The sequence below is a fragment of the Mizuhopecten yessoensis genome, unplaced genomic scaffold (genome assembly GCF_002113885.1).
Source record: "Mizuhopecten yessoensis strain PY_sf001 unplaced genomic scaffold, ASM211388v2 scaffold8745, whole genome shotgun sequence".
Taxonomy (NCBI): domain Eukaryota; kingdom Metazoa; phylum Mollusca; class Bivalvia; order Pectinida; family Pectinidae; genus Mizuhopecten; species Mizuhopecten yessoensis.
The window spans coordinates 3,220,390-3,244,464 of NW_018407700.1; the positions used below are offsets into that span (position 1 = coordinate 3,220,390).

A 24,075-nucleotide genomic window follows, 5' to 3' on the forward strand; every position below is an offset into this window, starting at 1 on the left:
CTGACAGGAAAATATTAAAGATAGCATGAATGCAGAGCAGGGGGTAATTACTAATGCCAAACGAGCGTAAAATACGTAACTGGAGTCCGCTATTTTACAGTGTACCTGCCTCCTGACATCATGTGACGTTCGTGCCGATAGGTGGCGACACATTCGCGCTGCTTCACTTTTTACAATACGTAAATATGTTGCAAACAAATATGACCCCTAATAACAAAGTTACAGATCTCCATTAACCATTGCAGGAACTAGGTGTAAATTGGCTACCAATGGTATATAGGGGTGTGTTAACTGCTGCTGCAGTGGCCTCAGTTTACTCATTATAGTAAATTGAATTAAGACAACTAACAGCAGCACGAAATGCCGATTATATATCTTACTCGGATATCAAAGTATGTAAAGTTCAAAGACGTATTAATAATGATACTATATTTTTGTTGTAGGTGATAATTTCACTGTTGACGCGATAGTGAGCAGAGCCCTGTTTCGTTGAACATAAATCAGTGTCAATGTTTAAAGTGAATAAGCAGTATGTGAGTACTTGTTAACGTAAAGTGTGTTTAGCTACCCCTTAATGTCTATGTCCTAATTTCACAGAAAAAACAACACATCACTGCTGATAGCGTGGAATGATGTCTCCTTTTCTGGTCTACCTTGCTAATTGATACAAGTTGTTTTCTGGATATTTTATTAACCAATTCCGATACGAAAGTAACGATGGATGTAAAGATCGATTATTTAAGAGTTTTGATAAAAATCGGTTGTCGTTTATGGTGTGAAAATGTGATATATTACTAATTAATGTCTTCACCAATCGCGTGACAGTGTCTAGCACACTGGCCGTAAATGAACGTTTCTCCATCCATCAAGAGGAATATTGCCATACTGTTCTGCTGGGATTGTTCAACGAATTAAAACACCTATAGACTGGTGATGTTCGAGGCATTTTGAAAGAAATTTGAAACATACATGCAATCAAACGTCACGTTACAATACCAACCCTACAAAACAAATTTTAACAAGAAATATGTAAGCTTTTTCAATTCCATAAAAAAATATTTGATTGCAGTAAACGTAGGTATTGCAGTAGTTGGTGCACTGCTGTTAATCCTTCCTTACATAATGTAAAACCTGCTAATCCTTCCTTACAAAATGTAAAACCTGCTAATCCTTCCTTACAAAATATAAAACCTGTTAATCCTTCCTTACAAAATGTAAAAATTGTTAATCCTTCCTTACACAAAGTCAAAACCTGTTAATCCTTCCTTCCACAGTGTAAAACCTGTTAATCCTTCCTTCCACAGTGTAAAACCTGTTAATACTTCCTTTCATAGTGTAAAACCAGTTGATCTTGTCTTACACAAATTAACCCCTGTTAATCCTTCCTTACACAATGTAAAACCTGTTAATCCTTCCTTCCACAGTGTAAAACCTGTTAATCCTTCCTTACACAAACTAAAACATGTTAATCCTTCCTTACATAATGTAAAACCTGCTAATACTTCCTTACATAATGTAAAACCTGTTAATCCTTCCTGACAAAAAGTAAAACCAGTTAATCCTTCCTTGCATAATGTAAAACCTGTTAATCCTTCCTGACAAAAAGTAAAACCAGTTACTCCTTCCTTGCATAATGTAAAACCTGTTGATCCTTCCTTACACAAAGTAAAAATTGTTAATCCTTCCTTACACAAAGTAAAAACCTGTTAATCCTTCCTTCCACAGTGTAAAACCTGTTAATCCTTCCTTACACAAAGTAAGAATTGTTAATCCTTCCTTACACAAAGTCAAAACCTGTTAATCCTTCCTTCCACAGTGTAAAACCTGTTAATCCTTCCTTACACAAAGTAAGAATTGTTAATCCTTCCTTACACAAAGTCAAAACCTGTTAATCCTTCCTTCCACAGTGTAAAACCTGTTAATACTTCCTTTCATAGTGTAAAACCAGTTGATCTTGTCTTACACAAATTAAAACCTGTTAATCCTTCCTTACACAATGTAAAACCTGTTAATCCTTCCTTACACAATGTAAAACCTGTTAATCCTTCCTTCCACAGTGTAAAACCTGTTAATACTTCCTTTCATAGTGTAAAACCAGTTGATCTTGTCTTACACAAATTAACCCCTGTTAATCCTTCCTTACACAATGTAAAACCTGTTAATCCTTCCTTCCACAGTGTAAAACCTGTTAATACTTCCTTTCATAGTGTAAAACCAGTTGATCTTGTCTTACACAAATTAAAACCTGTTAATCCTTCCTTACACAATGTAAAACCTGTTAATCCTTCCTTCCACAGTGTAAAACCTGTTAATCCTTCCTTTCACAAAGTAAAACCTGTTAATCCTTCCTTACAAAATGTAAAACCTGTTAATCCTTACTTACACAATGTAAAACCTGTTAATCCTTCCTTACACAAAGTAAAAATTGCTAATCCTTCCTTACACAAAGTAAAAACCTGTTAATCCTTCCTTCCACAGTGTAAAACCTGTTAATCCTTCCTTACACAAACTAAAACATGTTAATCCTTCCTTACATAATGTAAAACCTGTCAATCCTTCCTTACATAATGTAAAACCTGTTAATACTTCCTTACATAATGTAAAACCTGTTAATCCTTCCTTATATAATGTAAAACCTGTTAATCCTTCCTTACACAAAGTAAAAATTGCTAATCCTTCCTTACACAAAGTAAAAACCTGTTAATCCTTCCTTCCACAGTGGAAAACCTGTTAATCCTTCCTTACACAAAGTAAAAATTGCTAATCCTTCCTTACACAAAGTAAAAACCTGTTAATCTTTCCTTCCACAGTGTATAACCTGTTAATCCTTCCTTACAAAAAGTAAAACCTGTTAATCCTTCCTTACATAATGTTAAACCTGTTAATCCTTCCTTACACAAAGTAAAACCTGTTAATCCTTCCTTACAAAATGTAAAACCTGTTAATCCTTCCTTACAAAATGTAAAACCTGTTATCCTTCCTAACACAAAGTAAACCTGTTAATCCTTTCTTACACAAAGTAAAACCTGTTAATCCCTCCTTACACAAAGTAAAACCTGTTAATCATTCCTTACAAAATGTAAAACCTGTTAATCCTTCCTTACACAATGTAAAACCTGTTAATCCTTCCTTACAAAAAGTAAAACCTGTTAATCCTTCCTTGCATAATGTAAAACCTGTTAATCCTTCCTTACACAAAGTAAAAATTGTTAATCCTTCCTTACACAAAGTAAAAACCTGTTAATCCTTCCTTCCACAGTGTAAAACCTGTTAATCCTTCCTAACACAAAGTAAAACATGTTACTCCTTCCTTACACAATGTAAAAACTGTTAATCCTTACTTACACAAACTTAAACCAGGTAATCCTTCATTGCACAATAGTAAACCTGTTAATCCTTTCTTACACAAAGTAAAACCAGTTAATCCTTCATTGCACAATAGTAAACCTGTTAATCCTTCATTACACAAAGTAAAACCATTTTATCCTTCCTTGCACGACGTTAAATCTGTTAATCCTTCCTTACACAAAGTAAAACATGTTACTCCTTCCTTACACAATGTAAAACCTGTTAATCCTTCCTTCCACAGTGTAAAACCTGTTAATACTTCCTTTCATAGTGTAAAACCAGTTGATCTTGTCTTACACAAATTAAAACCTGTTAATCCTTCCTTACACAATGTAAAACCTGTTAATCCTTACTTACACAAAGTAAAACCAGTTAATCCTTCATTGCACAATAGTTAACCTGTTAATCCTTCATTACACAAAGTAAAAACTGTTAATCCTTCCTTGCACGACGTTAAATCTGTTAATCCTTCCTTACACAAAGCAAAACATGTTACTCCTTCCTTACACAATGTAAAACCTGTTAATCCTTCTTTCCACAGTTTAAAACCTGTTAATACCTCCTTTCATAGTGTAAAACCAGTTGATCTTGTCTTACACAAATTAAAACCTGTTAATCCTTCCTTACACAATGTAAAACCTGTTAATCCTTCTTTCCACAGTTTAAAACCTGTTAATACCTCCTTTCTTAGTGTAAAACCAGTTGATCTTGTCTTACACAAATTAAAACCTGCTAATCCTTCCTTACACAATGTAAAACCTGTTAATCCTTCCTTACACAATGTGAAACCTGTTAATCCTTCATTACACAAAGTAAAAACTGTTAATCCTTCCTTACACAAAGTAAAACCATTTAATCCTTCCTTGCACGACGTTAAATCTGTTAAATCTTCCTTACACAAAGTAAAACATGTTACTCCTTCCTTACACAATGTAAAACCTGTTAATCCTTTCTAACACAATGTAAAACCTGTTAATTATTTCTTACACAAAGTAAAACCAGTTAATCCTTCATTGCACAATAGTAAACCTGTTAATCCTTCATTACACAAAGTAAAAACTGTTAATCCTTCCTTACACAAAGTAAAACCATTTAATCCTTCCTTACACAATGTAAAACCTGTTAATCCTTTCTAACACAATGTAAAACCTGTTAATTATTTCTTACACAAAGTAAAACCAGTTAATCCTTCATTGCACAATAGTAAACCTGTTAATCCTTCATTACACAAAGTAAAAACTGTTAATCCTTCCTTACACAAAGTAAAACCATTTAATCCTTCCTTACACAATGTAAAACCTCTTAATCCTTCTTTACACAATGTAAAACCAGTTAATCCTTCCTTACACTAAGTAAAACCTGTTAATCCTTCCTTGCACAATGTGAAACCAGTTAATCTTGTCTTACACAATGTAAAACCTGTTAATCCATCCTTACACAATGTAAAACCTATTAATCATACTGTACACAATTAAAAAACTGTTCATTCGTTTGCTTACCTATCTAGGGAGTACACATTGTGCATCATCGTCATAATGTGTTACTGGTCTGACCCTATATGTAACCATTTATTTTTGAAAATTTAAACATGTGTAATACGCATTTGATGCTTTTATTACAAATCATTACCAATAAAACTATTGATGAAAATTTGAAGTTCCCCTTCAATCTGTTTTATAATCTATTTGGTAAGACGAGTATACAGTGTGCGAGACTGCATATACCATGGATGCCATTGTTAAGGCCGTTGTTATAACAACAGGAGTAGTTATTAACTGATTAGTTATCAGTATCATATATACATGTAATATGAATTTACTGAGAATGCTGTCGGTATAGTAAAACATTGATATTTTATGTATGATAGTAGTTTTAAATTTTCCTGACCTGAATAAAACCCAGTTAACAGTTTTGACAAATCTGATTAAAATTATCTGTTACATGGCTCCGCCTGACCTGAATGTGCCGCGGTCAGTGTCACGTTCACGTGACCTTTAGATGAACCAATCAGAGGCGCGCTGGCAAAAGTTTGCCAGCGAATCGGAATATCATGATTGATACATAAATAGCGAGGGGTATCGAACAGATTAGTTTTCCAAAACAAACATGGCGGCGGGAACTGACGTTTCTACGACGCCAAGGAAAACGTACCCATTGGGTAATAATTGCGTAGGTAACACCGCCATACAATCTTTCTTCTCTAATAAAGCTTCGAATATCTTTTTCTGTTCGTGTCTCAGACGATCAATCTCAAATAACTTCAGAACTTTCGCATCATTCTCATCAATGTCCGCCATATTTGTTACAACTCCGAGCGCCTTTTTGAAAGAGGGTCTCTGATTGGTCAACATTTAATGAGTATTTATAAATATAAAGGTCACTTGAACGTGACCCTGACCGCGGCACACTCAGATGTTCAGGCGTAGTAAGAATTTAACGAAGCCATGAAATATATGATTTTATTCAGATTGCAGTTTTGACAGAAGGTATTTTGTGGGGAAAGAAATTTGTTCCCGTCCGGAACATCTGATGCTGCCTCCCTGTCCTCTGAAGGAGTCTATGGTATATTGGCTTCACTGTTTTTGTATTTTCTCAGTTCCTGGTGTAATCTTTTCATTTTGTCTTTTGATTATGATTTAACCTTTGCTTGTTGACGCTGTCGTATATTGTTTACTTTAAACTTAAAATGTACTGCGATGTTCACTGCGTTTGGGCTGATATGGGTCTCAATATTGGCACATTTCTGAAACATATTAACTTTCACTACTCATTTTTGATGTTATGTCGCTGAAGTCACAACACGTGTGGTTGTGTTTGCTGCATCTCATATAGAAAAGTGTTGATGCATTAATTAGAACAGCATAACACTATGTAATGAAAGAATTGCTACTTTGCATTTCTACTTGTGGTTTTCGTATTTATTATGAATCAAGTTGTGATATAAAGTCATATTTCCTTTTGAAAGCCAGATGTGATCAAACATTGTGAGGTACTTCGTGGTGCCTTGCACGTGTTTACATTTTTATTCGTATCATTGAATTGATATGTCGTCGTTCGGAAGTCAAAACCTTGTAACTCCAAAATCTCAAATTTTCAGGATAGGCAAAAAAATGTTTCATTTCATCAGCGATTAAGATAAGAACAAAAGAATAGTTATGTTGTACACTATGTTACAAAGGCTACGGCTATGAAGCCTGTGCAGATTGGTGAGAAGAGAATCGATTCGCTATCCAAGGCGTAGTCGGTATACATCCTGATCTTACACTTCCTGTCAATTACAGCTAACAAATCAAGTTCTTAATCCGACCTGTAATATGGTGGTCATTACTGACTACCGGTAACAAACATAACACTAGTAGGGTTTACCTGTCTGGCTTCAAGTGCTTTTAGTAATTTGGTAATAAGTCATTTTGTAGGCCCATTGTTGCCATACTCGGCGAATTCAATAGAAATATCCAATGTCTCGACCTTCTGTGTTATATCTAATATTTTCTTTTCAAAAGAACAAATTCTGCCCAAAATAGCAATGCCATATCGGTAAACGATAATGTCCATATTTAACATTGCCATATCGATTTGTGATCTATAGTCAGCACGATAATGTCCATATTTAGCTTGGTTTGGAGTATATCAGTTTTATTTTGAAAGAGGTTTGAACAGATTGTCATGATATTGATATTTGTTTTGTAAATGAGTCGTACATACCTTGTGTCCAGCAATGAAGACAGTGTAGTGCACAGATCTTGATGGTACTTTGAGCATGATTTACCACTGATGGACTCTGACCATAATTGTTTTTGCCTGCAGACTATTTAGTGTATATCGGTCTGATCGAGTACTTGTCATGTTTAATTAATATCAAACAAATCAAGATAACCATGGTTTCTTACTGACCACTTGTCTGTGTATATACCTCTGACCGTGTCAGTCATATCGACCGAGTTCATCAGCCAATCAAATATGATCCCGGAGCTGTAACAGTCAAATCCAAGAGGTCTCCTGTGTTTTATCAGTCAGTGATACCGGTCCCATGGGCTATTTCAGACTGGGATAAAAAGACAAAATGGTGACATTGATGATAGACAAAACAATATACAATTATATATCACAAAGCTGCCAACCCGCCTTAAGGTCTGGAGTGTGTGAATTAAGGTCAATGAAATGGCTTTATAGGATAGAAATTGAATCTTTGCCTATATACAGAGGTCTAGCTGGTATTTAGAGAATAACTTTGCCTTCCCTACTTATGGAGTCCGAATTAAAATGTCACAGTTGATTCGCTACTCCGGAGTCGTTTCAAAGCATAAGGAATGTAAGATCATATTTGTCATGTTGATTAAACTTGAAACTACGTTAGAAATAACAATTTCCGGTATTCATTGGAAAAACTTCCGGTCGTCATCATAATTATATTTTGAACTGTAATATTAAAGTGCATTCCACGATAGAGTTAATTATGTTGGTTAACTGCAAACATTCCCTGCTTTGTCGTGAAAGTGTGATGTCAGGGGCGCTATAGGCAACAAATTGACACGGTAACAAATGTGGTGTTTGCGACACATTGATAGTACCACATGTGGTGTTGGGGACAGATTGACGGAGTACCACATCTGTTGCTGGAGAGCTTTAGACAGTCTTACATTGAAAGTACTGCATGTGATGCTAGAGCAATATGGACAGAATCACATGCGGTGTTGGAGACATATTGGACAGTGCCAGATGTGGTGTTTGAGACATATTGGCAGTACCAGATGTGGTGCTGGCGTAATATGAACAGTACTACATCTGTTGCTGGGGACATGATGACAGTTACATATGTTGTGTTGGAGACACATTAATCAGTAAAATATGTGGTGCAGGTCTGAAACACCTGGCTTGTCAAACATCCATATATATAGGTCTAGTAAATAAATACTAAGGCGTTTTGTTTTTCTTAAAGATTCAGTGCACACCTATATATCGATGACTAGTTTATAAGGCGTGACATTATCTTTTAGTGTAAATCCTCACACTTGATGTCCACACCACGGAATTGTATATTGTCGTTTTATGTTTTGTGTTGTCATCGTTACCGACTATTGCCTCGCGCGTGGTAGATATATATTCCCACTGATACGGTTATACACCACTCGCACACACACACGCACACACACACACATCCCCGCACACGTTTATTTGTACATATTATCTAGACTTACAGTAACTATGTGTTGCTGAATACTGGAGTAGGAAAAAATTCCCTAGAGTGACAGACGTTCAACAAGTACGTTCCGGGTTGGTCTGCTATTTTTATGGTGATACATTGCGGTGGTAGCATCTGGCGAGGTTTCTTTATAGTCCGCGACTCAACATTCTACAACTGGTTGCTAATCCGTTAACGATGGCGACTATTTGAAGTAAATATTTAAAAGGTAATAAAATGCTGTTTATGTGCATTCGTATCGTCACAGACCCAGACTTTTTCAATGGTTTTTCGAATCCACATGTATGTGTAGTTCAATACATGTATATACCATCCTGGTAAACGTTTGTGGCAACTATTGTAGTTGTATTGTTTTGTAAGTATACACGAACGAAATGAGCCAGGAACTATTGCATAACACAAAAGTCCTGCAAATTGTCAAGAACTTCCAAAGCGATCGGCACTTGGAAGTATAAACTCATATCTTTGATCAGTATGACGACCTCTTGGAATCTTGAATTGTTTATGAAGACATGCTGGTATTCTGTGCAGATTGCGTCCTGAATGGTTTACATGACAACCTATGGCTATATGTAACGGTCTTAAAGGGGATATGTGGTTAGACTATGTGATATGTTATAACATGTGTGTCTAATATAAGCCGGTATCCCTGGGGACATGTGGGTATAAATGGTGTCTTGGATAGACTGTAAGACACCAATTACAAATGTTAAATCTCAAAATATTTGATAAGGCCTTTCGTTTTCTTAAGACACGTTTTCATAAACAGGTCATTCGAGCTTACAACCACCCGTATATCGAGTTCAAGAATGCGCATTCTTTCGTGTACAAATAACAAATATCCTTCCGTTTGGGTGCTCTCATCCTGCAAACCTGTGTTGACTTCTACTAACAGAAAAGATGAAACAGCCTGCACTCAACCCATTTGTCTCTTGTAAACACGACGTCAACATTGAGAAGTCATACAAGCATCGCATTCTTCAAATGTTACCATTTTTCTCGGAAAATATTTAATTTTCCTTTCCACTATAACACCTCTACCATCCCCACGCTCACTGATCAACCAGAAGTGCATGTGGTACGATTACTGTTCATTTAGAGGTCATTAATACCTGAAATTGTTTAAAACTTGACAACTGATGCCGATATTTTGTTCATAAGGTAAACCTCTGCAACAGCAGGCATACTTGATATTATAGATTGCAAATTATTAGAGCATTGATGTCCTAAAACAACAATATCAACAACCGAAAAGGAAGAGCACAACATAAACATGTTATACCAATATTGTTTTTATAATATGACAGTATATTAACTAACTCGTAAAGAACCTGTTTGTTTGGTGAGGTAATTATGGTGTCGCTATTTATCACCATTAGGGGATTGTTTACAGCAATGTCCACCAGCTAGGGTTTCAGCTGAAGCGTCGTTTTTGGCCGAGGAGCGTTTTGATTTCTTATGTTAATCAGGCGTTCTACCAGTTAAAACACTTAAAAACTAAAACATGTATATGACAAAATGAAAACCAAATGATACTTTTGTATTTGTAGCAAGTTTTCACAGCAACTATATTAATATTGGTAATCACAGTTAATAAACGATGTGTTTCTACGAAAAAAAAACCAAATCATTCAGCTTATTTCAGAATGGCACGCCCTATTCAAGACAATAATATATGTACCACCCAGTTCTCATTTTGAATTCAAACAACACAATAAATATTTGAGATATCAGTTCGTTTTTGTACAAGACTTTTAATATGAATTGCGCAGATGATGTTATTGTCATGATTAATATATACATATCTATTTTGAATCACTATGAAAAAGAAATATACAAAACTATAGCTGATAATATTCTTAGTCCTGAGCTTTATTATAAAAAGAAACATTCCAAAAGCCATCTTCGTTCCACCGTTTTTGTTTTCTTTTGAATTTGCATAAAATTATAACTAAATAACGGTTTCCTCACCACAAACCTTTAGGAAAGACCTGACGACATCAATTGTATCATCCTTGATTATTCTTTCCTTGATAGTAGCGTTCTGTCGTTTAATTATCAGTTCCTTTAAATTTTGACACTTAACATAAAGATCTTTACAAACGTTTGGATTGGAATGTGTTGATCCGTGGTTTTATATCACGCTATGAATGTAGAAAAAAGCTTGAAATTGACTTTGAAAACAACTTTATAGAATAGCAGAAACTGTGATGGATGTCGCTACCATTACTGGACGAGTTTCTGAGATTTCTACCCAATCTACAGTGATTTCCTAGTATCTCATGTTGAAGTCTTTATCTATGAAAAAATCAAAGTATGACGCTCATATTGCTTTCAGACGATTAGTTTGTGTTTGAAGGCCAAAACCGCTTTATCGTTGATATAATTACATTGGGGTACCGAGATGAAAATGAAGCTGGCACTCGACCATAGGGTGCAGCGAGGATTCGTCGGTACGAATCATCAGCGCATGTTTGATATCATAATTGATAACGTGTCTTCTATCATACCTGGTACTTATTCATCACCTTTGCTATCTTCATAATTATTCATCTGAAACATTTAAAATTAGATGTGCATTTAAACAACATATAACAATCAAATATGTGCATTTTCAGTTGCATAGTTGTTTTAATCCAAAAAAGACAAGCGTTATCGATTGATATATTAAGTTGAGCTGTTTTAGCGTAACTAGGGCGCCATAGTGTCAATAAAGAGTATATCTCCAAATAAATTACTGGAGAGGTATACATCAATAATGTACACGTTGTTAGCATCCGAAGGAGATGATGTTTGAAATAATCCAGCTATATTCAAATGAAATTCTGAAAGTTATCTGATCAATGTGTGATATATGTGTGTACCATATCTTTAAACTGTAACTGACCAGAACAATGCTAATTCAATTTATCACATAATGCACTTTGCTATCCAGTGAATAAACCCATGTCATATTTTTTTGCATATAAACCCATGTAATATGACCTATCAGCCCTGTGTCAATTGTGACGACTCGCCTAGGACAAGTACATGACGTCACAGACTTGCGCACTGGAGTCAAAATGGCAGCTTTTGACATTTCAAGGTTACATGAAATTTGTCGTTTTACACGAATAAATGCCACAGATCTTGATTATGTGCCAAAAAATGATCTTACTTTCGTTTTCATTTCATATGAAATTTATGAAACTCGTCACGAATGTTTCATATTATCTCACCAGAGGCTCAATTGAAAAAAATCCTATATTCGTTTCATAAATCTCATATGAAATGGAAACTCATGTAAGATCCTATTTATGAAACTGATCAGTACAACGATAATTTAATCTGTCACTGACCAGAGGAATGCTAATTCAAGCTATCAATTGGTCAGAACAAAGCTTATTCAATCTGTCACCGACAGGAACAATGCTATTTCAATCTGTGACTGGTCATAACAATATTTATTTTGTCGGTAACTGGTCAAAACATTGCTAACTCAGTCTGTAACTGGTCATGACAATGTAAACGCAATCTGTAACTAGTCATAACAATGCTAATTCAATACTTAACTGATCATAACAATGCTAATTCAATACTTAACTGATCATAACAATGCTAATTCAATACTTAACTGATCATAACAATGCTAATTCAATACTTAACTGATCATAACAATGCTAATTCAATACTTAACTGATCATAACAATGCTAATTCAATACTTAACTGATCATAACAATGCTAATTCAATACTTAACTGATCATAACAATGCTAATTCAATACTTAACTGATCATAACAATGCTAATTCAATACTTAACTGATCATGGCAATGTTAATTCAATCTGCAACTGTTCAGAACAATGCTAATCCAATCTGTCAGTGGTCAGTGCATTATCTATTGTATCCGTCAGTGTCTTTTCGACATGTCTGTGATTGGTTAGAGCGATACGCTTTGCACTCACTGCATCACTTTGTTAAATTGTTCGGAAATCATAACGTAGAAATTGTTTGCATATCCCTAAATAATAATAACATTGCTTTATTTACTTATTCTTATATCATCACCATCATCTACTAGTTTACATAATATTTCTGGCTGTATATAAATAAAGTCCGAACCCTGCACCACTCTGTTATCACCATATTACCACAACACCATGTTAATTGAAATGGCCTATCTGTCCGCATTTTGTTATGTATACAAAACGAATTAAGATGTTAAGTGATATGCGTCATAAGTGCCAATACGTGTATGACTTGCTCCTTTTTGCACATTATATTTTGTGGAACATATTGTACCTTGTTGGAAGGGTTAATCGAGCTTTGATACGGTTGATGTCCTCGTTGTGGTTACAGATGGGCATGTGTTCAACTTTGTTACCCAATGTTCATTATGTTCGACACAGATACACTTGTATTTAAAGTTCAACGTATGATTGTAGATAACGAATTAGACTCAATTTGTTTAATGTGCCATAAGGATATGAAGTGACTAAGGTATTAATCCAGAGGATGTATGCGGATCAGAGATAGAGTATATGCCCTCAGGAGCATGTGCTCCTGTTACCCAAGCTTGTTAGGAATGTGCTGCAGTATAAAGCAAGAATATATATATATAGATAGATAAGACAGGAATGTCCCAGCGTCAAACGTTCAATTGACTACGGTTAATTATTGGCGCCAATTGTATTTAGATAGGGTTGTTCCATTAATGTCGTTTAAAGAACAACGCATATAAAAAACGCAGTAAATCAACAAACTAATTAAGAACAAAGTAATAAAACTCAACAATTGTTCTAAAGTAAAAATGTAAATATATGGATTTAACGATTTCGCGTTTTTTAAATATTCATGCTGGTACCGGAATGAACGCAAATCGGTTATTATGGATGTAACCGATTTGCGTTCATACCGGCAAGAAAAAGGGGAAAAAACGCTGTTCAATCAATATATATATACATGTAGGTTATAAAATGCATTATCGTTATGACATGATGACAGACGTATGCAATATATATAAACATGAGCAACAATACAGTGTTATCCATGACTGAAGTCAATGATACTTGATGTCATACTAAACTTCATGGTCTAAGTTCGTAAAGATAACAACAACTAAGAGTTAGACACAAGAATTTGAAATTCAACTTAAACTCCACAATAACAATAACAATAGCATACAGCAAAGTAGATTGGATGGATTGTTGGCAACGAAGACTAACAGAGAGATAATGTATATGCATGCTCACAAATCAAGTGTTGCATTTGGAAAGATGTTTGGATAGATACCAAAATGATTTAGGAAGCTCGAATACAAAACTATTTGATTGTGCTTAACAGTCACACGAGTGCAATTTAAGGAATTCAATCGCGTGACATTTACAAACAGGATATTCATATTACAATTACTTAAGTATATTACCTATCTCATAAGCCGTAGCTTACACCAGCTCTATATGGTATATTTGAATAGATAATTAATATTTATTTCTTTTTTATGATATTATTCTTCGTCTGTTTCAGTCTTATATTATTTTCATTTAGTTTGGGGATGTTCTTCAATATTCTTTCGTTAAGAGTTATGAGAGAATAATCGCCACTGCTATTTGCAATGTATGAGTACCATTGATGCTACCATAGGACTATGCGCCCGAAAAAAACCGGTTCTTAAAGAAAAACAGTTTTTTTATACGTTCCCCGGCACTTTAATATGCGCTAGTTTATTATGAATATTTTATTCATTAAAAAATAATATATTTTTCTTAAAACTAAAAGCAAATGAATATTTACATATATATTTATGATAGCGCTGTATTATCTTCTAGTTTTCATAAGGAGGAAATAGCGCGTAACGACAGCTGTTCCCTTGTTTCCATTTTAGTTATTTACCTGGCCTTGCCGATAACAGCGGGAAATTTCGAATTGTATGGGAAAACATCGATCCTAATAGCATACATAATAAAGCGAAAATATAAGTAATTAATAGCATATATGTGTTACACCGACTGTGTCACTGCCACATGTGTCACAGACAAACTTATCATGCGCTACCATCCAGTTTGTCTTTAACAAAAGTAATGCCAGTAAGTCTACCACATAATATGATGTGTATTGCTGTTGTTTCTCTTTATATCATGATAATAGTTGTCCGATTCTATCTCAGCTGTTTTTTGTATATAATTAGATATAATTAGATATAATAACAGTTATTTACTATGTAATACATTTGTTTAACAGTGAACGTTTTATTTTAGCGTCGATCATATAAAAATAAGTTTACATTAATTGTTTTATAATATATTTAGATATATTTTGTTTGATGATGGAAATCTTCTGAAGTCACTTGCTATTTCAATGATGAAATGAGATGGCTTTATGATCTTTTATAACTTGTTCCTTATAATGTGTACCATTTTTGACAATAACATATGGTTAAAGTCAACATTAGACTTCAATTAACCAATTCTTTTAAAATCACATCAAAAGTGTCCTGCATTTAAGACAATTCAGTCTCCTTCACATCATGATTTTAAATTTAAACACAATTCTATTAAACACATTACACAATAACGCTATAATATCTTAGTAATTAATTAAATATTAGCATGTGGAATAAGTCTCTCACCTTTCAAAAAGTGAACAATATACAAGTATTAAAGTGTACAATATATAAGTATTAAAGTGTACAATTTACAAGTATTAAAGTGTACAATATATAAGTATTAAAGTGTACAATATACAAGTATCAAAGTGTACAATATATAAGTATTAAAGTGTACAATATACCAGTATTAAAGTGTACAATATACCAGTATTAAAGTGTACAATATAGAAGTATTAAAGTGCACAATATACAAGTATTAAAGTGTACGATATACCAGTATTAAAGTGAATAATATACAAGTATTAAAGTGTAAAATATATAAGTATTAAAGTGTAGAATATACAAGTATTAAAGTGTACAATATACAAGTATTAAAGTGTACGATATACCAGTATTAAAGTGTACGATATACAAATATAAAGTGTACAATATGCAAATATTAAAGTGTACAATATACAAATATTAAAGTGTACGATATACCAGTATTAAAGTGTACAACATACCAGTATTAAAGTGTACAATATACAAGTATCAAAATGTACAATATACAAGTATTAAAGTGTACAATATACAAATATTAAAGTGTTCAATATACAAATATTAAAATGTACAATATACAAGTATTAAAGTGTACGATATACCAGTATTAAAGTGTACGATATACAAATATAAAGTGTACAATATGCAAATATTAAAGTGTACAATATACAAATATTAAAGTGTACGATATACCAGTATTAAAGTGTACAACATACCAGTATTGAAGTGTACAGTATACAAATATTAAAGTGTACAACATACCAGTATTAAAGTGTACAATATACAACTATTAAAGCGTACAATATACAAGTATTAAAGTATACAATATACAAGTCTTAAAGTGTACAATATACAAATATTAAAGTGTTCAATATACAAGTATTAAAGTGTATGTCTCTATACACAGCAACGTGCAAAGCCAATGCCACCAGCGTGAAACCCTGAAACACACGCGTATCAAATGTATCAATAGGAGATTAAATCAGCCATATTGGATGTGCATGTTTATGTTCATTGAATAATCTTCATGAATCGTTCTATAAATAGTCGATTTTGGATTTCGTCAGTATGTTTGGTTAAATAGCGTAAACGTGTCAATAACTAGGGGACCAACCACCGGTGCAGGAACCGCTACCAAAGTGCAACCAGATATACGCATGTTGGCTGTGTGGTATTCTAGGCGCTATAGAAACAGATACATGGCAAATGCGTGCGGTTATACAGATATATCGTATTTGTAAACACCCATAATGGTTATGATGAAATTGATGTTAGTATTACAAAATAATAAAAGAGAAAATTATTCATCTTAATACCGGTACATAGGAGACAGGAAACAGCTCACACTGCTACTGAAGTATGGGTTTAGTCACTCCGGAATATTTTGAGATTTACTGGGTTGTAATATTTATTACTTATATTATTTTTCAACTTTTTGTACAAGAAAATCTTACATGTTGTGAGTTTATGTGGCACTACACACGAAAGCAAATAAAAAATATAGTATACCGTTGTAGATACTTAAATATTATGACTTATGTATAATTCAACAGATATTAATCTTTGTGTCATGTGGATTGTCCATAAGAAACACATGTATAATATATAATAGCATATATGTACATATAATAAACATCTATGTATACAAAATGCATATCATACGGATCATGACGGATATGCAAACTTAAAAAAGAATAACATTCGGTTAAGTGTAGCAGTTATGTCTATATTCCTTTTATGTGTTGAATTGAACAAGTAACAGATGTATATCCATTGTCGCGTGGTAAATGTCGACCATCCCACTGTTGATACACGAAGCGTGACGTGCCCTAGTTCAGCTTCGTCACCCGAGTGTACACACGAGCTGAGAATTCCCACACAGCACGCCACAAGGACTGGCCACCTTGTTGGTGTCAGTATGTCGTTTATAGGTACTGAGCTCGAGCCGCAGTCTTACATACATCAATAGAGGCTAGGAGACGAACATATCTTCACTTGGCGCTTATAATTGATTATTTTTTTCGGTAGTGGATTTACATTCCGTGAACAGTATATACCTTTAGCATGACAGTGTTTGCGAGTACAACTCTTTTATGTACATCCAAGGATGTGCCTTAGTAATCAACCGTGTCTCTATCGAATGGTGACAGTCATAATCTCCTACTCCTCTGGGAACACCGCCTCCACAGAAGGTAAGACGGACAAGGTCTTCTTGTGACCCTGACTGGTGACACAGTCTGTCGGATTGTTAATTGGTTCCACGTGTTTGTTCTTGGAGAGCATGCAGCAACATGTTTGTATATATATATGCAGTGCATACACATGTGATGTTGTGGTTTAATTACAATCTAAAATTCTCTGTGTCATCGCGTGCAGATGTGATAGTGGCTTATACATGTATACATTACTATACCCAGTATTGGAAATGTATGTGTGCTTATTATTACAGTGAAGCTATACTAATGTATAGGGGCATTTCGGTATGATACAGTTCTTAACGAGAAATCTGCTGGCGTTCTAGGACTCTCGTGCTGATGGCCATTGGTAACTGATGTTCTAGCGAACACGTCTATATGATGGTAGTTTTTGTGTACTTGAAGTCTCAAGTTTGTCTCACTATCCGGGTTTGTTAATCCAGACACCACTAATTAGGTTGTCGTACTATCCGGTTTCGCAATCCAGCTATCAATGATCTGAGTGTCTTACTATCCTGTCTCGTTTATCAAGCCGCTACTAATGTGAGTGTCTCACTAGCAAGTCCTGTTAATCCAGAATGATCTGGTTTTCTCACGATCCAGCCACCACTAATCTGGTTAGATTACAACCCCGTCAAAACTAAAATGGTTGTCTGACTAATCAGTCGCCACCAATCCCGACGCCACTAATCTGGTTGTCTCGCACTACCCCGTCACAGCAAGTCTGGTTTTCTAACTATTCAGTCGCCACTTATCTGGTTGTCTAACCATTCAGTCGCCACTTATCTGGTTGTCTAACTATTCAGTCGCCACTTATCTGGTTGTCTAACTATTCAGTCGCCACTTATCTGGTTGTCACACTTCCCTGTCACTACCAATTTGGTTGTCTCACTACCCCATCACCACTAATCTGGTTGTCAAACTACACCGTCACCACTAGCCTGGTTGTCACACTACTCCGTCACCACTTATTTGGTTGTCTCACTATCTCCACACTACTAGTCTGGTTGTCACACTACCCCGACACTACTAGCCTGGTTGCTACACGACACCACTAATCTGGTTGTCACACTATCTGTCACCACATATCTGGTTGTCTCACCACCCCGTCACCACATATCTAACTATCTAGTTAGTCTTTTAGGGGAAAGAAACCCAGTAATCCAGGTCACCGTACAATCCAGCCACTGTAGCAGGGAACGAATCATTGGGGATCTCTATAGTACAATATATTAGCGTTGTATTGCTACTGTTGGTATACTTAAAGCTCCAGTAGTTGTTTAGTACCATTACGTCTGGTAAAGGGCCATGTTTCAATATTGATCCATGGATTTTGAAACGACCTTGGTATTTCTCTTAATACTCGCACCACTTACTCTTCGCTTGATTTATCAGTCTGTGACATTGTTCAACATAAAAATCGCAGTTCTTGGTTATTTTTGTTTTATTGAAATATTACCATTGACATAATAGCGCAATTTGCCGTCAATTCAGAATGTTCAAGGTTGCTCGTTATCCTTCCGATCGAGATGAAATGACGTGTTTTGAATCTGAGAGACATTCATATAAACATTAGTGTTGCTCCACACCGAAACAACGACCTGTACATCCTAAATTATTACATTGAGCAGCGTTTGAAGGTTAAACGTCTGACGGTGATAATGCACGTTTAACTGTTGACTGTGATGGGAGAAACATTGAACCACGTTCAATCCGTGCGACCCTACTCAATTGATGGGAGAAACATTGAACCACGGTCAATCCGTGCGATCCTACTCAATTGATGGGAGAAACATTGAACCACGGTCAATCCGTGCGACCCTACTCAATTGATGGGAGAAACATTGAACCACGCTCAATACGTGCGACCCTACTCAATTGAAGGGAGAAACATTGAACCACATTCAATCCTTGCGACCCTACTCAATTGAAGGGGAAAACATTGAACCGCGTTCAATACTTCTTTTCCTTGTTCAAAACTACTTATCAATATTCCAAACAACCAATATGTAAGACTATACTCCACACTACTTACAGTTTCTGGAAACGTGGAGTTCTACATATGATGCTAATTTTTATTCGGGGCTTTCATGTCAATACCTGTCCATAACAATATTTATAAAGGATAACTCTGAACAAACTTAAGACTTTCATCCGGTCATATTCACTTTATGAAGATGCATGCATGACAAAGTTAAATCAAATATCAATATTCAGAACTTGTATTAAAGTGAACGGACTGGCAACAAGTCCCGCCATTACAGTTTTTCCACTATCAGTCCAGTTACTTTTGTGGACGGATTTGCCTAACGCTATGTACACACTATTGTCACAAAGAATTACAGCCTTTTCATGTAGGCGTGATTTCGGTCCAGATAGAAGACCTATGGCAATCCTAACATGGTATACACACACGAACACCATGGTGCAATAACTCTTCTTATTACCGGTGCGTTTGTGACGAATAATTAAACACAAAATCTATAGCACAAGTGTGACTTTAATAGTAACAATACGCTTTATGGTCTGTTTATGAATGCATCCAATACCATTTTCTTTTATTCCCACTGCGCGTCCTTTGCAAACATTGCTCTGGTTTGTGTACGGATTGGATTTTTTCTTTCCTTCTATTTTTACAGGTTCGGTATATTTAACAGTTTACAACAGTTATATATTGAAAGCAGTTTTGACTGTTTAATTATTCAGCCCTAAATGACGATAGTTGTCGACGGGCCGTTTAACTCAAACAAACAAAGCGGTTTTGACAATGCGTAAGTTTGTGGACGGATTGGTGTATTATTAACCAATCTTCGTCATTTCTACTCCTCTCCCTTTGAAGCACTGTTTGGAAGTTTATTTCTAAGTACCTGGACTTTATGGGTAGTTGTATAACCATTGTTTGTTTTACCTGCGAGGGTTCAATCTAAGTAGAGGAAAGTGTTTACGATCGTCACCATACGTTGATATGCACTTTTGAGATTTTAGTGTTTGCAATTCTATTCGATTTTTTCAGAATATCGTTAGTGACTAACTGATTTTAATTGATTTTACAGCGGATAACATGTCTGTTGTTTGAAACACTTAACCTTCTGGAGCATCTTCTTTCGTGTCCGGTGTTTTGTTGGGGTTCGTTGATATTTCATCTGTCCTCTTGTTCTAGTGTAACTCATTTTTTACTCTTTCTACTTCTTTGTACTCAGCATATTTTAATGTGTAAATCATTTAATGTTTTATCGCTTTAGTTTCTATCTCCTCTAACCAAGAGAAATATGTTTTTAAAAGATTTGTGCATTTTCGGACAATCCCGGTCGCTTCTTCCTGTTGTCTGAACACACCCTGATCTACTTATCCCTCAATAAACCAGCAGTGTCAGAACTAACAATGTTGTAAACAGTAATTTTACGGATATAATCCGGCAGCTACTGTTATTTTAATCGTAAAAGACTAAAGTCTACCCGAGTATAAAAAGAATGAAAATTCCTCGAACATAATGGAAGTCGTTTCAGAATGAGGTTTGGTTTGTGTAATTTCTATCTGTGATTTTGCCAGCTAGGGTCCATCTGGGACGATGTGAATATTGCCGAGGGGCCTATTTTCACACATTCAAGTTCTTTCACATACACAGCCTCTAGTTCAATCTCTGTATTGTTAGTGCTGCTATGGATTGCAGAGTATGTCTATAGCCATCCGCAGCCTGATTGCTTTTATGATATATGGTACAGCGTATGCTAATCAACGGCTGAGTGTAATGATAAACCCAAAACCGGACCAGATAATGCAATATAGGAAAATTGTAATTCCATTGAACCGTATAATGAAACCATAACAGAGCCAATGTTCTATCCACCGTGCTTTGTATTTTAATACGTTTTACAAATATGGGATGCCTTAGCGACATAATACACACTGTTTATTTAATGACAAATATTGGACTCGGATGTAACGGAGTAAGTTAGGTGTCCATTGTTGAATCATTCAGATACACCGATACGCACTTCGATGAAATGACTCGTGTCTTGATAGCAATCTCTGGGTTTACTCGAGTGTTGAGAACGACTCTCATCCTCTTTGTACATCCCGGCGTGCGATAATGCCAAGGCGTAACAGGGCAGCAGCGTGACAATACAATGTGCAGTGGAGGGAACCAGCCATTAGCAATTCAATACCAGTACCAATTCATAAAAATTTCAATAATATTGAAGTCTCGCAACACACGATACATGAACGTCGTCCTACAAGACATGACCTTGTTGACATTCAATGTTAGCTCTGTTCCGGGCACATTAACGATAAGACAAGGTAAATTCCACAGGGATATATCATGGCGTATAGTTCTCGGTCACCCGTGAATCGAACACTATGCTCAAGACATTCTCGCGCTTTTGTCTATCAAGTATTTTTCTGCATCGAGTAATGTTATCTTGTAACGTTTTTAATGAGCTTTGTGCTATTAAAGCGCTTACTTGTGCTTTACTTACACATTAATAATGATATTGTTATTGTGTTAAAATGGTTGATTTTACAGAGACGTAAGGAAATCGTGTTACCATTATGTTGAAGGGTTATTGTATTGACAACACAGAACGCTCCCTGGAAAACATCCTATATAACGTATATGTCGGTTACAACGCAGGCCTGCGTGAGACCTATATTGACTGTGTTGTAGTGGGAGTATGGCTGCTGTATCATCGCTAGCATTGCCATGATTGTCACACGCAAGTTCCATTTATACATGACACAAACAATTATTTGCTAAAGAAAATCTTTCTCCGATCGAGACAGAATCTCAATAGCTCAGAGAGACCTTGAAGCCTAGAGTCAGAATGACAACCAAACACATTGTATATGCCCGTATCTAGAGCTATGATGACAAAGATCTGGGCTGTCATTTAGTTTCAGTATGTTAGAAGGGAAGTGATGAGTTATTCCCTTCTATCCACGGCTCTTTAGAACATCTTATATTTCAAAGGAAATGTCGATAACATGTAAATAGGTGGGCTCAAATTGGCCGGTAACAATATTCTTTGAACGTTGTTGAAATAAAGTTACGATTTATTGATTTAAATTTTATCCGTTCTCGGTAACAACTCAGATCTTGTTATCCTGTTTATCAAGAACTGACAAAATGTTTAGACCCCCTGGCTGAGTTGGCGATAACTGTATGGTAAACACCGACTCAATACTGCACCGCCAGGTTTGGAGGCGATTACTCACCTTCTTCAACAAATGACAGAATGTTGTTTTAAATCAAGCCTGTTTTAGCCGAAGATATGTCAGGAGATTAAACATGACATCCTCTCACAGCCAGCGAGTCTGTTGAACCCTTCAAACTTTACCGGAAGACTGTTCTCAGAACCATCTGTAAAATGAAGCTCCGGCTTATATTTCAAAATCATCTATAGGGAGTCCGGGTATGTGGTCTGACATTGAAAATATTGTCATGGAACGCATCAAAGGAAAATCTTTAAATACGTTAAGTGATATTTATAGCGAAAATATTTTTATACAAGAAACGTTATCGTGCAGTATTTTGGTTGTAATATTACATGGTAATACAAGATTTATGACCAAACAAATCATTTTGTATTAGAAATTATTCTAATCTCCTTTTGGATCAATGGGAAAAAATATTTATAAATTCAATGACGCATTAAATGAATTCAAACACACGAAGGTATTATCCTGTGAGAGTTGAAACAATGTTCATAAACTTGTTAATAGTTTAAACTGAAAAGTGTATGATGAGTAGAGAGGCATTTCAGAAAAGAAGTACAGCATGTTGGGTAAAGGTTCCTTTTCTCTACAAATAGATGACATTATCCAGATTGACCTTTTATGTCCTGGGGAACCAAAAGAAACATAGTTCATATCTTGGTATTTATTGTTTGTATTTCATGCATAACATATACTTATATGTGTCAAATAAATGCAGAGATGGTTACAAACTTTTATATAATGTAAGTGATGACGTATATGGTATGTGTCTGTGTGCTGGCAATGTTTTACACAACCCCAGTTGGTTACGTACTGCTAACTTTACTTTGACTACATATATAAAACTGTAATTGTATGAATTGTACATTTTTGTAATAGATGTAACGACAATAAGGTGAAAACTATTTACCCTTGAACTAACAGAATATCTGTCTTAGCAGTACTGGAATGGCATATATCCTACGTGTACTTAAACATAAATTGGACATGGAAAACATTTATTGTATCTAAGAATATACTGTGCTTCTTTAGCTTATAAAACAGCGATTATTTGATGCCTGTGTTTTGAGCAATTTCCAATCAAAGAACGATGATTTGATAAACAATTTCTGTTGTATTCATTTTTATGGACGCATAGTAGTGCCATTCCTGACACCACATTAACTGTAGAATGCGGGCACAGCGAGAACATTCGTACACGTGTAATCCACGGTCTAGTGGTACCTATTCCGTGTGGTAATCGTAATCTTGTATCAGGCTCTGGGCTCAGCTGTACCAAACATCATTGGCTTCATTAGGACACACCGATACGTGAGTATCTCGGGAAATACAGGCACGTAACCACTGTATCTATTTAGTTGGTCCTGGGATAGAAACATAGAAATTTGGGTAACTCCCCTGTTTTCATAAATAAAGCGCATCTAGTTATATTTCCATTCTTGTACAAAACGACCACAGATGATCTCGCCATTCGGTTTGTCGTTCTAAGT

The 24,075-nt window shown here is 35.3% G+C and overlaps 1 protein-coding gene across 5 annotated transcripts in view; it reads left to right on the forward strand.

Annotated features, from left to right (window-relative positions):
- The window catches only part of LOC110456386 (glutamate receptor ionotropic, kainate 2-like), a 105,767-nt gene that overhangs the window by 17,821 nt on the left and 63,871 nt on the right, over nucleotides 1-24,075 (forward strand). Inside the window, exon 2 of one of the 5 annotated variants that reach the window (XM_021507091.1) lies at nucleotides 444-533. The exons of 3 other annotated variants lie outside the window; for them this stretch is intronic. The gene's annotated coding sequence lies outside the window, so the exon portion shown is untranslated. Of the gene's footprint in view, nucleotides 1-443; nucleotides 534-17,045; nucleotides 17,369-24,075 lie in introns of those variants that run through there. One more of the 5 variants, XM_021507090.1, reaches the window with a different exon arrangement.